Below are 13,640 nucleotides of genomic sequence, written 5' to 3'. Positions count from 1 at the left end.
AGACAGGTATCCTTTTTTTTCTGTGATTAGATCAGCTGTTCAGTCTAAGCCCAAAACATGATCTACTACCTATTATCAATCAACAGGAGAAACTCTGCATTGCAGGCAGATTATTTACCAGATGAGCTACCAGGGAAGCTTAAGAATACTGGAGTTGATAGCCTATCCCTTCTCCAGGGGTCTTCCTGATCCAGGAATTGAACTGGCCTCTCCAGTACTGCAAGCGGATTCTTTACCAGCTGAGCGACCAGGGAAGTAATTTAAGGTGAGCTTTTAAATGTTTGCTGTTTAAAAGTTATACTACATTAATGGTGTTTTAAGATTCATAATTAGCTTTCATTATTATTTCATTTCCTCATAACACGTCCTTCAAAGTGGGAAAGAGGTACTTCTTCTTATACACACAGGAAAACAGACGTTGGAGAGGATACATGACTTGTCCGAGCACACAGAACTGAGTTTTCCTTGGTTCCTTTTTCTATCTCACACCTCCCATCCAATCTATCCTGCCAACCATTCTTCCTCATTCTGTCCTTATTACTGCTTTTTACCTCACTAGTTCAAGATATTGCTCTCCTATATCACTATTCTAGTCTACTGTCCTTAACTCAGCGACAAATGTTATCAGCTCACATCACTCCCTTACTCAAAACTATCCAATGGCTTTTCCATCAATTAGAATATAATCTCTAATACCTACCATGGTCTCTCTGTCACCTAGTTTCCTGACTACAACTTCTGCCACTCTCTCCTTACTACGTTCCAGTCACAATGACCTTTTTGATATTCCCCAAATATACCAAACCTGTCCCTCTTCAGGGCCTTGACATTTGCTGTTCTCTCAGCCTGGAGCAATTGTTCCCCGTATCTTTACAAGACTGGCTTTCTTACTTCATTCAGTCTGATAACAAATGTCAGTTTCTCAGAGAAGCCTTCTATTACCACCAGAGACTGTTTTTCAGCTGCAAGCTCTGTAAGAGAAGATCACTGGAGTACTAGTATAATAGCTGGAACCCAACAACTACTCAAGAAAGAGCTGCTGAATGAATGAGTGAACAATTACTTATTGATTTCTTACTGCATCTAGCACTATGCCCAGAGGAACATATAAATAAAAATGCTTACAATTTCTATTTAAGAAAAATATGCCATAACAACTTTGTATGCATTTTTAAAAAATCACTGCAGGCGGAGTTTGGGAAGTTCAAAAAAACAAATGGGAAAAGCAGGGAGTGGTGTGAAAGTGGGTGCAATGAGTTACAGGTGTGATATAATGAAGGTCTGGACAGTGAAGATGAGTCCAGATAGAATGGGAAACCCAAGCAACATCTTACATGGAGAAATAAAAGGAGTTCACGCTAAACTAAGTACAACAACAAGGACATCAGAGAATGAAAGATTATCGGGGGTACAATGAAATAAACCTACAGTGGTAGAGTAGAGTGACTTTCATGTTGGACAATAAATAAGCCCAATGTTACCAAAGGCTATTCAAATGGAGACACTTCTCAACAACAGGTAGAAATCGTGATTTAGAATAGTCCAAGATTTAAAAAATGAGTCATATAAAAAAGTACAATTCAAGCCAAGAGAGTGGATGAGTTCACCAAGGAAATGAATATAAAGTAAAGACAGACCATTAAGCAGAATTTAGGGAATACCTATAATAAGGCTTAGGCTTCCCTGGTAGCTCAGCTGGTAAAGAATCCACCTACAGTGCAGGAGACGCTGGCTTGATTCTTGGATCCGGAAGATCACCTGGAGAAGGATAGGCTACCCACTCCAGTATTCTTGGGCTTCCCTGGTGGTTGAGATGGTAAAGAATCTGCCTGCAATGAGAGAGACCTGGGTTCAGTCCCTGGGTTGGGAAGATCCCCTGGAGGAGGGCATGGCAATCCACTCCAGTATTCTTGCCTGAGAATCTCCATGGACAGAGGAGCCTGGTAGGCTGCAGTCCACGGGGCTGCAAAGAGGGGCATGACTGAGCGACTAAGCATGCATAAGTAAGGTTCATGGGAAGCAAGAGAGGTGAAAATGTCTTCTGTTTTGTTATTTTTTAAGTCCAAGAAATAGAGAAAGGAAAAATAGACTGAAGGCAAAAGAGGAAAGATTATCAAGGTGCAGAACATGTTAGTTTTAAATTATGCATGGATGGATAAGAGAATATAAGACAGGAAATTAATTCTCTCTGAACTACCCATGCTCCCATCATATCAAATCAGATCAGAAGCATATAGATGGAACACTTTACTCTTTGAATCCAAAGACCTGCCTGCAGGGAACTCCTTTATGCACTCAACTTCAATCAATACCAAGAAAAACAAGCTTGTGATGTGAAGAGTCAATACAAAAAGTCTTATGAAAGAACCAATTATACTTTTCACAAAACTCTTAAATTAAAAAAGATATTAAATATTTTTAAATAGTTACATTCAAATAATGTAAGTAACTGAATAAAAAGATAAATGTTTATTTTTTTGGAAAAAAAACAAGATAATTAAGACTAAATCTATGGTGTAAAATGCTACTTGATTTAAAGTCCTAATCCTCAAAGTATAAAAACCTAGCAGAGACATTCTTTCATCATGGTAGCAATTTTTACACATAACTTACCAGGTATTTATAAATACATGAGGAAAAAACATGTATTTTTTTCCTAGAGGGTAAAGCCAGACAAAGCTTCTGATAAAAACCCTGGGTGGCTTTCATAATCAAGGAAAAGGTAGTTTTTAAAAAATCATCTTAACACTAGGAAATATATTCAAATTAGACATATTATAAAAAAGTAGCAATACATTTTATGAAAACATAATTCAAATAATGTATTGGTTATGTACTTTTCCCCTATAAACCACCATTTTAATAAATATGCACAGAGAAAATCTCAACTATATTTACCCTCAGAAAACACCTAATAATGTTAAAGTGTGGGAAAAGAATCTTAAGCTACAATCATATGTTTCCATTAATTAGGATGAAACTATTTTTCTTCTTTCTCTGCTCCCAGATGGAAAAAATCTTTCCTTATATAATGAATTTTAGCTTTACCTTCACTTGATAACCCTACGTTTAAGTTTCAATATACACAAAGTTAGGATATTTATCCATACCTAACTTACTGAAAACATTCAAAGGAATAAATGAATTAAAAAATCTGACATTTTCTCATCCTACTCAATCTGAACACGGAAATATATGCTGCATGCGTGCACCCTGTCGCTTCTGTCATATCCAACTCTAGGAAACCCCATGGACTGTAGTCCACCAGGGTTCTCTGTCCAAGGGATTCTCCAAGGCAAGAATACTGGAGTGGGTTGCCATGCCCTCCTCCAGGGGATCTTCCTGACCCAGGGATCAAACCTATGTCTCTTATGTCTCTTGCATTGACAGGTGGGTTCTTTACCACTGTGTGTGTTAGTTGCTCAATTGTGTCCAACTCTGCGTCTCCTTGGACTGTAACCCACCAAGCTCCTCTGTCCATGGAGTTCTCCAGGCAAGAATACTGGAGTGAGTCGCCATTTCTTTTTCCAGAAGATCTCCCCAACCCAGCGATCAAACCCAGGTCTCCTGCAATGCAGGCAGAGTCTTTACCATCTGAGCCACCAAAAGTCCATCTTTACCACTAGTGCCTTCACTTAAAGTATTAGTCACTAAAATATTTAATCATCCATTTATAAATCAATTTAATGTTTTCTCTGTATTCTATATTCTTTTCAAGGTGTGGTTATATAATAAAAATTACCTCTAAAATTTATGAATGAAAAGTAATCTCATAAACCATATGCTACTTGTAGGCTGTTTCAGCGTTGCAAACTTGGATTGTAGCATGGGAAGTCTGTGTCTATCACTCATTTTTTAGAGAATCACACTATGCAGAATTTGGCATATGTTTTTAAGATTAATAACAAACTTTATAAAAATCTAAACATGTTTCTATCATCATCTAGCTCTTTCAAATCCTATGCATTATTGTTCTTTTTTATTACTTGGGGAAATTGTTTGGTAGGGAAAAAATCACATACTTTGATAAGCAATACTTTGGAGGGAAATGATATTGTAAGTAACAGGGATCTATATCTGAGAAAACTGGTAAAAATGTGATCTACCACTAGTGGAACACAGTATCAATATCCATGGGATGTGGTCTCCACATCCTACAGATAAGGGAGACCTGACTGTACTATGCCACTTTATATAATGGACTTGAGCTTCCATGGATTATGATACCTGTAACAAGTCCTAGAATCAATTCCCCACTGATATCATGGGACAACTCTATTCTCAGCTTCTATATGAAGCTGTCCAATGAAACAATGCAAAATGAAAAAGTTTAGTATCTGCATTGTCCAATACCTATCCCATAGCCAAATGTGCCTGAGTACTTGTGATATGGTTAGTGTGACTAATAAACTGACTTTTAAATATTAATTTAAATTTAAATGTTGACATGTAGCTACTATCATATTAAACAGCACAACTAGGTATTTCTGAAACTATACTAAGATGAAAGTGTAAATGATCCTTCTAAAATATTTGAAAATTTCTTTTCTTTTTTTTTTTTTTAGACATAACCCTCAACCATATTGGATAGAATATGTTCCATTCAGGGACATTGCTCCAAATTTGGAGGCAAATTATCTTCAAATAACTTTCAAGTTTATGTTGAGTGGAGAAGAAGGTCTATTTTATTGCAGAATTCTTGATGGATTATATTGCCTGTAAGAGGAAATAGTCTTGGGTTTTGGAGAGCTGAGTTTTAAATCTCTTTAAATTTAAATCTAAATCAGCTGGGTAGAAGTGGTTTACTTCATTTATTCATGCACTGTTGCATGACTAAAACCTCAACCAAATTTAGAAAAAAAGAAATTCATTTTATTAACAATTTTAATAGTCTTGATCCTGGGAACTTCTTTTGACAACAATCATTTTCCCTCTCTTATTATGTTTTAAGAAAAAAATATGAGAAAGCTTTAACAGGAAGACAAAAGTTATAACTAAGCATGTAATATGGTATGCATGAAAGAAGTCCACTGTCTAATACAGAGTGGACATATAAATAGAAGATTTTATATAACATGAATAGAAGTTTGTTAAGTAGTTTTGTCAAATTATGAAAACACCAATCAATTTAATACTTAAAAAGCAACAAAGCTCTGAAGTGATAGAAATCATTTCCTGAACTGTACAAAGAGTGACTATGGTGGTGTCTGGCTAGTTGTTTTCCTGATTTAGGGGGGGCAAGATACCAAAGGTAGAGAAAGGAAAGAAAGCAAGCAGCTTGAACAGACAGGACCAATTCCAAGCAGTATTTTGCAGCATAATATTCACTGAATAGGCCTTCCTATTGGTTAGTTCAGTGGGAAAGAATCTGCCTGGAACGTAGGTTCAGTCCCTGGGGTGGGAAGATCCCCTGCAGAAGGAAATGGCAACTCATTCCACTATTCTTGCCTGGAAAATCCCATGGACAGAGGAGCTTGCTGAGCTTCAGTCCATCACCATGGGGTCAAAAAAGAGTCAGACATGACTTAGTGACTAAGCAATAACAACAACAAATTCAGTGAATGCTTTCTGTCCTCAGTTTCACCTGTAGGTGTAAACAGGGTATTCAGTAAAATATTAGATGTCTGTCTTCCCTTAATGTTCAGAAGCTGTGAAGGCCGGGGTTCCAGTGATTTCTGCCACTGCACATTAATCCATATACATTAATCCAGTCCCTCCTAGACACCAAGAGATGACTAATTCAATACCTGGTGTTAGAAATAACCAGAAGCCCACTATCTACTCTAAAGATACCAGGAAGTTCAAAAGTGATAACACTATGGCCTCTGAAGAGCGAAGTCTTGAAATACAGCCAATGAGAGTTCTCATTTTAATAATTTTGAATTTTTATTTATTTGGCTGTGCCGGGTCTTAGTTGAGGCTTGCGAACACCTAGCTGTGGCATGTGGGATCCAGCTTCCCTATCAGGGATCAAAACCACCCCCTGAATTGGGAGCATGGAGCCATAGCCACTGGACCACCAGGGAAGTCCCAGTTTCTCATTTTCCACCAAACTTTGTCATATCACAACCTAAAACAAAGTGAGCTTCCGCTCTGCTTTAATTATTAAAGAAAACCAAAAGCAAAAACAAAAAGTGCTGTACATCTCTTTAAGGTTTTAAAGAGAAGATTTACCATGGTTCTAACTTTTTGTCACTCTTCCCATATACTTTCGTCAGCTAAACAAATACTACTTTAGGTAAAACCAAACATGAACAGTTGGCATTTTAAAAAGCACTTCTTGGAGAAAACTCTAGTTTGAAAAGATACACGCATCCCCATGTTCATAGCAGCATTATTTACAATGGTCAAGACATATTAGCAACTTAATGGACAGATGAATGGGATAAAGATGAGGTACACACACACACACACACACACACACACAATGAAATATTACTCAGCCATAAAAAGAATGAAATAATGCCATTTGCAGCAACATGGATGGACACAGAGATTATCACAGTAAGTGAAATGAGACAGACAGACAAAGACAAATAATATATCATATCACTTCTATGTTGAATCTGAAAAAAAAATGAGGCAAATGAATTTATGGAACAGAAATAGACTCAAAACAAACTTATGGTTGTGCTGTGTGAGATGTGCTAAGTCGCTTCAGTTGTGTCCAACTCTTTGCGACCCTATGGACAATAGCCCTCCAGGTTCCTCTATCCATGGGATTCTCCAGGAAAGAATACTGGAGTGGGTTGTCATTTCCTACTCCAGAGGATTGGGAAAGATGGGACATGGATATTTTAGGAGTATGGGATTAACATACACAATACTAAAGATAAAACAGACAAATAACAAGGTCCTGCCATATAGCACAGGGCACTATATTCAATATCTTTTGTAATAATCTATAAAGGAAGACAATCTGAAAAAGAATATATATGGATACTTTGCTGTATACCAGAAACTATCACAATATTATCCATCAATGATACTTCAATAAAAATAAATATAAATCAAATTAAAAAGCACTTCTTGTATTATCAATGATTTTACATTTCTTACGAAATAAAATTACATGTATGGAGCTTCCTTGGCTGCCCAGTAATTAAGATTCCATGCTCCCAATGCACGGGGCCCAGGTTCAATCCCTTGTCAAGGAACTAAGATCTCATGTGCTGCATGATGTGACCAAAAAAAAAATTAACTTCCATTAATTACTAAAATACAAGAAATAATTTTACTATCCTTACTACAAAAGCTGTCACTCGCTCAAAATATATCATATCCTTCACGTGCAACACTTGTCCTTAATGTTCTGTGTGACTGAAACTTCTCTGCTGCTGCTGCTAAGTCGCTTCAGTCGTGTCCGACTCTGAGCGACCCCATGGGCTGTAGCCTACCACACTCCTCCATCCATGGGATTTTCCAAGCAAGAGTACTGGAATGGGTTGCCATTTCCTTCTCCAGAGGATCTTCCCAACCCAGGGATCAAACCCAGGTCTCCCGCATTGTAGGCAGATGCTTTACCGTCTAAGCCACCAGGGAAATCCTGGTTGAAGATTGGATCACACCAAAACAACTGTTAATACCCAAACTGTTTCAGCATTCTAAATTTAAACAGATCACATTCCTCTGCAACATCAATTTACATAAGACTTTGAAATTGAGTTTTTAAACTTTGCATTTATCATGAAATATCCTTTACCATTTCCTAGATCTGTATTGGAAAAGACTCTTGAGAGTCCCTTGGACTGCAAGGAGATCCAACCAGTCCATCCTAAAGGAGATAAGTTCTGGGTGTTCACTGGAAGGACTGATGCTGAAGCTGAAACTCTTAATACTTTGGCCACCTCATGCGAAGAGTGACTCATTGGAAAAGACCCTGATGCTGCGAGGGATTGAGGGCAGGAGGAGAAGGGGACGACAGAGGATGAGATGGCTGGATGGCATCACCGACTCGATGGGCATGAGTCTGAGTAAACTCCAGGAGTTGGTGATGGACAGGGAGGCCTGGCATGCTGCAATTCATGGGGTCGCAAAGAGTCGGACACGACTGAGCGACTGAACTGAACTGAACATAAGCCTTATTACAATGAAGTTTAGCTAGAGCTCAAATATTGGAGAAGGAAATGGCAACTCACTCCAGTGCTCTTGCCTGGAGAATCCCAGGGACAGGGGAGCCTGGTGGGCTGCCATCTATGGGGTCGCACAGAGTCGGACACGACTGAAGAGACCTGAAGCGACTTGGCCGCAGCAGCAGCAGCAGCGCTCAAATAGCAACTCCATAATCTTGCTGATAATAAAATCCATGAAACAAAGCACAACTGGCTATTAGATTTGGAGATTTTTTTTTAAGCATATATAAAGCTGGATCTTTTTCTAAAGTTTACCACCCTATTGTTTCAACACTAATTAGTACTTCTCAAAATCTTTACTCCCTGGTTCATGGGTTTCTGCTTTAGGGCCATAAATGGGCACCCAGTAGAGGAAGAGAGTGGTAGCACTGTCAACAGGTGTTGAAATATTTTTGAGGCTAATATATACACAATATCCAAAAATGAACTAATCACTTGGGTGAAGTAATATAATGAAGGGTTTCATTTAAGAAAAATTATATGCTGTTTTGGCAATATTTTTATTTCTCCAAGTTCTTTTTTTTTAAGGAATTCAACTCAAATTTTAGCAACAGAGAGGTAAAGTTTTTGAAGGATCACTATTAACTAAAGTAAAATACATTAATTAAAATTATGGGGAAATTTTTAGTTTTTATCAAAATTAGAATCCATCTTAGTCCTGTCAACAAATGCCAAATCAAAATTTTCCACTGATAAAACTGCCTTGAAAAAGACCACCTCACTTGAGCAAGCCAGCAGTCAAGAAAAACATAAACATTGCTCTATAAAGGTTTCATGTACCATAGCCACTCCATACCATATTCCACTCCAAACCTTTAAATATCCAATTCAAATTAAGGCTATGAATACTTGGTGCAGCAATTAAGCAATTTAACAACAATCCAAAAAAAAAAAACCAAAACTTTATTAGGTACAACCACCAAAGTTGCCATCACTAATAAATAACTAAATTTCAGATAACATACATTTTACTCTTCTCTATTAAGAGAACTTTGCTATGAATACTTAGGGATACTAAGTAATCACTACTATTTCATTTTTTCTGAGAACTCTTAAAATGATTTCATAATAAGAAAGAAATCTGGTCTGTTGGTGTCAACAAAATGTTACATTACCCTGGTCTACTTTTAGAATTTTGGCATACATACATAGATAACTTAGGCAATCTCTTAGTATTTCAGTTTGCCATACCATAATTATCAACTTCATAGCACTTAATTGTGCTTATAAAATTTTTTGAGGTACACAGATGAAAGAGAGGTCTAAGGCTCAGTTGCAATTATTGCTATGTGCTTGATGGGGGAAAAAACCACTTAAAAGCATTTAATAGTAACAACATGGATGAGATGGAGAACACTAGAGTAGGAATAAGTTTGGTGATGGTGGCAGTGATAGAAAGTGCAGTGAGGATGTAGAAGCAGCATATATGAACAACACTTTGAAGGAGTTTTGCTATTAAAAATTGTAGAGAAATAGCACTGTAGCTTGAGGGGGATGTGGGATCTTGAAAGGCTTTGTATTAAAATGGAGGAATACTACAGTAAGTTGATATGCTGATGAGAAGGATTTAGGGAAGTAAAAAATGCTGATAGGGAAAATTACAAAAGCAAAATCAATGATTACTAAGCACCTAGTAAATGTATAAGTCTGTCCATGCTGCTGGAAATGCAAAGACAATAAATATAAGATATGAACTAATTTAATAATTCTATGGAAACTATATTAAAAATCACAGAGGAAGACACCACATATAATTAAAAATTCTTTAGAAGCAATATTATTTGTAATAGAGGCTGTCAGCTTAAAAATATGAAAGCAATGTTGACGCATTTTATGATGTGACAGCAATGTCCTTCTAAACTAAACATGTGCAGCTGCACAGGATAGAAATAATGCCATACACAGCTCCTATTTGATTATGCACACTGAGGCTTAAATAGGATCAACATTAGACAAAAAGTAAAGCCAGCAATTTCAAAAAACATCTCCACTATACTTTTCTTTTTCCCTCCTCTGTATTGACCATCTGCATTTTTGGATTTCCAGCACCACTCTATTCTACTACTTATCACTCTATTCAAAACTGAAAGCACTTCATATTATCAGTCAATTATACAAAAGTTTATCACTTCCAAAGTTCCATTCTTTCTGCCTAGTGTTGTTTTTGTTCAGTCACCAAGCTACACCCAATTCTTCATGACCCCATGGACAGCAGCATGCCCGGTCTTCCTGCCCCCCACCATCTCCTGGAGTTTGTCCATTTTCCCTTCCCTCCTTGAAAAAGTTAATTTGAAAGTTATAAAGACAATTACTAATTATATATTAGTGTAAATTAATTTAGATAAGTTGCTCAAACATATTTGCATTTCAGGCTTTCTTCGCTCTAATCACAGCATCCTTTATCTCTGGATATTTTCATACTGTGACCTAGTCTAAAATATGAAGTAATATACTAATTAGGTACATAATATCCATAATAAAAATAAGAACTTGAGAATGAGAAAAGTAAGACTGGGCCAAGAGGTTAGTTTCAAACCTGCAAGTCCTAAGGCCCTGTACTCTTTGTTACTGAAAGACCAAACATATGTCTTTCACTTTCCTGGTAACCAATGCAAAGACAAAATGACTGTCATAAACTTTTGTTTGTATGTATGTATTATTCACAGTATTTATAAAGTGAAACGAAATTATCTTAAAGAAAGCACAGCTCTATTTTTTACTGTGACCTGAGGAAAGTCATTCTATTGAGCAGTCAAAAATATTCCAGCAATAAGCAAAATAACGAGTTTTCAAGGACTATTTCTTTTTTAATTATTTATTCATTTATTTACTTTTGGTTGTGCTGGGTCTTCGTTGCTGAGTGCTAGCTTTCTCTAGTTGCAGTGAAGAGCGGGGTCTACTCTTCATCGTGGTGTGTGGGCTTCTCATTGTGGTGCCTTCTCTTGTTGCAGAGCACAGGCTCTAGGCAGTTGGGCTCAGAATTTCTGGCTTGTGAACTCCAGGGTGCATGGGCTCCCAGAGTTGTGGTACCGGGGTTTAGTAGGTATGTGTCACTGACTTGACTGTGGGCCCACACTAGTTGTGGCACATAGGTTTTAGATGCTCTGCAGCATGTGGAATCATTCCAGACCAAGGATCGAACCCAGGTCCCCTGCATTGGCAGGTGGATCCCTATCTACTGTACCACCAGAGAAGTTCCTGAAGGGCAGTTTCTTTATACTTCCCTCAGAGACTGGCCTTTGGCATCATACTAGAAGAGCATTTAAGCACCTAAAACAATACAGTTCAACTATGTCACACATAAGTTTAATAAGAGATGAACTATACAGAGTGGTATTCTTCATGTTTTTCTTTTACCAAATATTAAAATTTTAGAAACCACAATGAATTTTTTAGACTGAGATAAAATTTATGTAACAACAAAATTTGCCATTTTAAAGTATAAAATTCAGGTTTCAGTATATTCACAATATTGTGCACCCATCACCACTATTTAATTCTAGAATATTTTCATCATTCCAGAAAAGACACCATACCAATTAAGTAGTCATCACCCATTTTCTTCTCCACTCTCCCTCCCAGCCTCTGGTAACCACTAATCTATTTTCTGTCTCTATAAATTTGCCCATTCTGGACATCTCATACCAGTGGAATCATATAACATGTGACGTTTCCCGTCTGGCTTCTTTCATTTAGCATAATGTTTTCACAACTCATCCATATTGACTTCTGTCAGTACTTTATTTCCTTGTGTGGCTGAATAATATCCCATTATATGCACTCTTTATTTATCCATTCATCAGTTAATAAACATTTTGGTTGTTTCCACCTTGGGGCTATTATAAATAACACTATGAATATTCACATACAAGTTTTTATGTGGATATAAATTTTCAGTTCTCTTAGATACGCACCTAGAAATATAAGTTGGTCATATGGTAGCTCTCTGTTTAACTTATTATTTGAAAAACTATTTTCCAAAGTAGCTGCACCATTTTAATTCCCACAAACAGTATATGAGACTTCCGCATACTCCAACCTCACCAAAACTTATCTTTCATTGTTTTTGTCTTTTTATAGTTCTCTTAGTAGATCTGAAGTATTATCTTATTGTTTTGATTTGCATTTCCTGATGTTGTACACTTTTTCAAGTGCCTACTGCCACTTGTATACCTTCTTTAGAGAAACGTTAAAATCCTCTGCCCAGTCTTTAATTGGTTTCTTTATCATCTCTGTTGTGGAGTTCACACTACGAACATCGTTGTGTTCATAATGAAATTTTAAAGATTGTGAACTGTTACCAGTTTTTAAAATGAGTGACAAAACATAAAAGAATACAATTTGTGAAAATGAAGATTGCAGATTAAAACTATTAACACCTGGTAGCAGAAAACACATCTTGATATTATAAGGATCTATTGTATAACATACATCAATGTCAACACTAAATTCTTTAACTGCTTGCAAATTCTCTTCCTCCTCACCATCAAATGTACTACTATGTAGTTAATGAACAGTTGATATCCATAAGGAAGCATATTGTTTTAGCATTCAACAAAACCTGGCATCTGATAAATAATCAGAAAATAAGGTGGATATTAAAACAGTTTGCAAGAGTTCAAAAAAAAGTAACAAAATAAATAGAGTTTGAAAAGTAAAAGCACATAAAACTTGTATGTTCACTGAGTTGTTATGCAGACTGAAAAGCTTAAAAAAATAAAAGCTCTCTTGGAGCTTTAAAGGCAATGTTAGTTTGATTTATCCAGCAACATTCAAGAACATGCAAAGCCTATATAACTCTGTTCTGAGTAGGTAACATATTTCTTTAAAGTTCTAGGAACAGAAACGGCTTCCCAGGTGGCATAGCAGTAAATAATTCACCTGCCAATTCAGGAGACTCAGGTTTGATCCCTGGGTCAGGAAGATCCTCTGGAGTAGGAAATGGCAACCCAATCCAGTATTCTTGCCTGAAAAATTCCAAGGACGGAGGAGTCTGGTGGGCTACTCTGTGAAGTCACAAAGTCGGACATGACTGAGCACTGAGGACAGCACTACGAATAGGAAGGAATAAGTACCTCACTGATCACTAAACTAGTTAACCAGATTCAGTCACCAGTTGGAGAAAGGATGGCGAAAACAACACTTTTGAGTTACCTGATTGTGAATCTTAGGACCTGGAGTTTTAAACAAGCACTGAATTTGCTGGGAGCAGAGGACAAGATTGTGCAGAGTTGCTAAGCATCATCACTTGAATATTTCTGTTGCTGCTGTTCAGTCGCTCAGTCGTGTCTGACTCTCTGTGACCCCACAGACTGCAGCACAGCAGGCTTCCCTGTCCTGCACCATCTCCCGGAGCGTGTTCAAATTCATGTCCATTGAGTCGTGATGCCATTCAACCATCTCATCCTCTGTCATCCCCTTCTCCTCCTGCCTTCAATCTTTCCCAGCATCGGGGTCTTTTCCAATGAGTCAGTTCTTCGCATCAGGTGGCCAAAGTATAGGAGCTTC

At 37.2% G+C, this 13,640-nt stretch overlaps 1 protein-coding gene across 17 annotated transcripts in view; it reads right to left on the bottom strand.

The window, feature by feature from the left end:
- BAZ2B (bromodomain adjacent to zinc finger domain 2B) overlaps window positions 1-13,640 on the bottom strand; it is a 400,154-nt gene that overhangs the window by 241,864 nt on the left and 144,650 nt on the right. Inside the window, exon 1 of one of the 17 annotated variants that reach the window (XM_043894805.1) lies at window positions 1,662-1,694. The exons of the other annotated variants lie outside the window; for them this stretch is intronic. The gene's annotated coding sequence lies outside the window, so the exon portion shown is untranslated. Of the gene's footprint in view, window positions 1-1,661; window positions 1,695-13,640 lie in introns of those variants that run through there. 17 annotated transcript variants of the gene reach the window in all.

This window comes from Cervus elaphus, chromosome 33 (genome assembly GCF_910594005.1).
Source record: "Cervus elaphus chromosome 33, mCerEla1.1, whole genome shotgun sequence".
In the NCBI taxonomy this organism is placed as follows: domain Eukaryota; kingdom Metazoa; phylum Chordata; class Mammalia; order Artiodactyla; family Cervidae; genus Cervus; species Cervus elaphus.
This window is presented reverse-complemented; position numbering and strand designations above follow the sequence as displayed.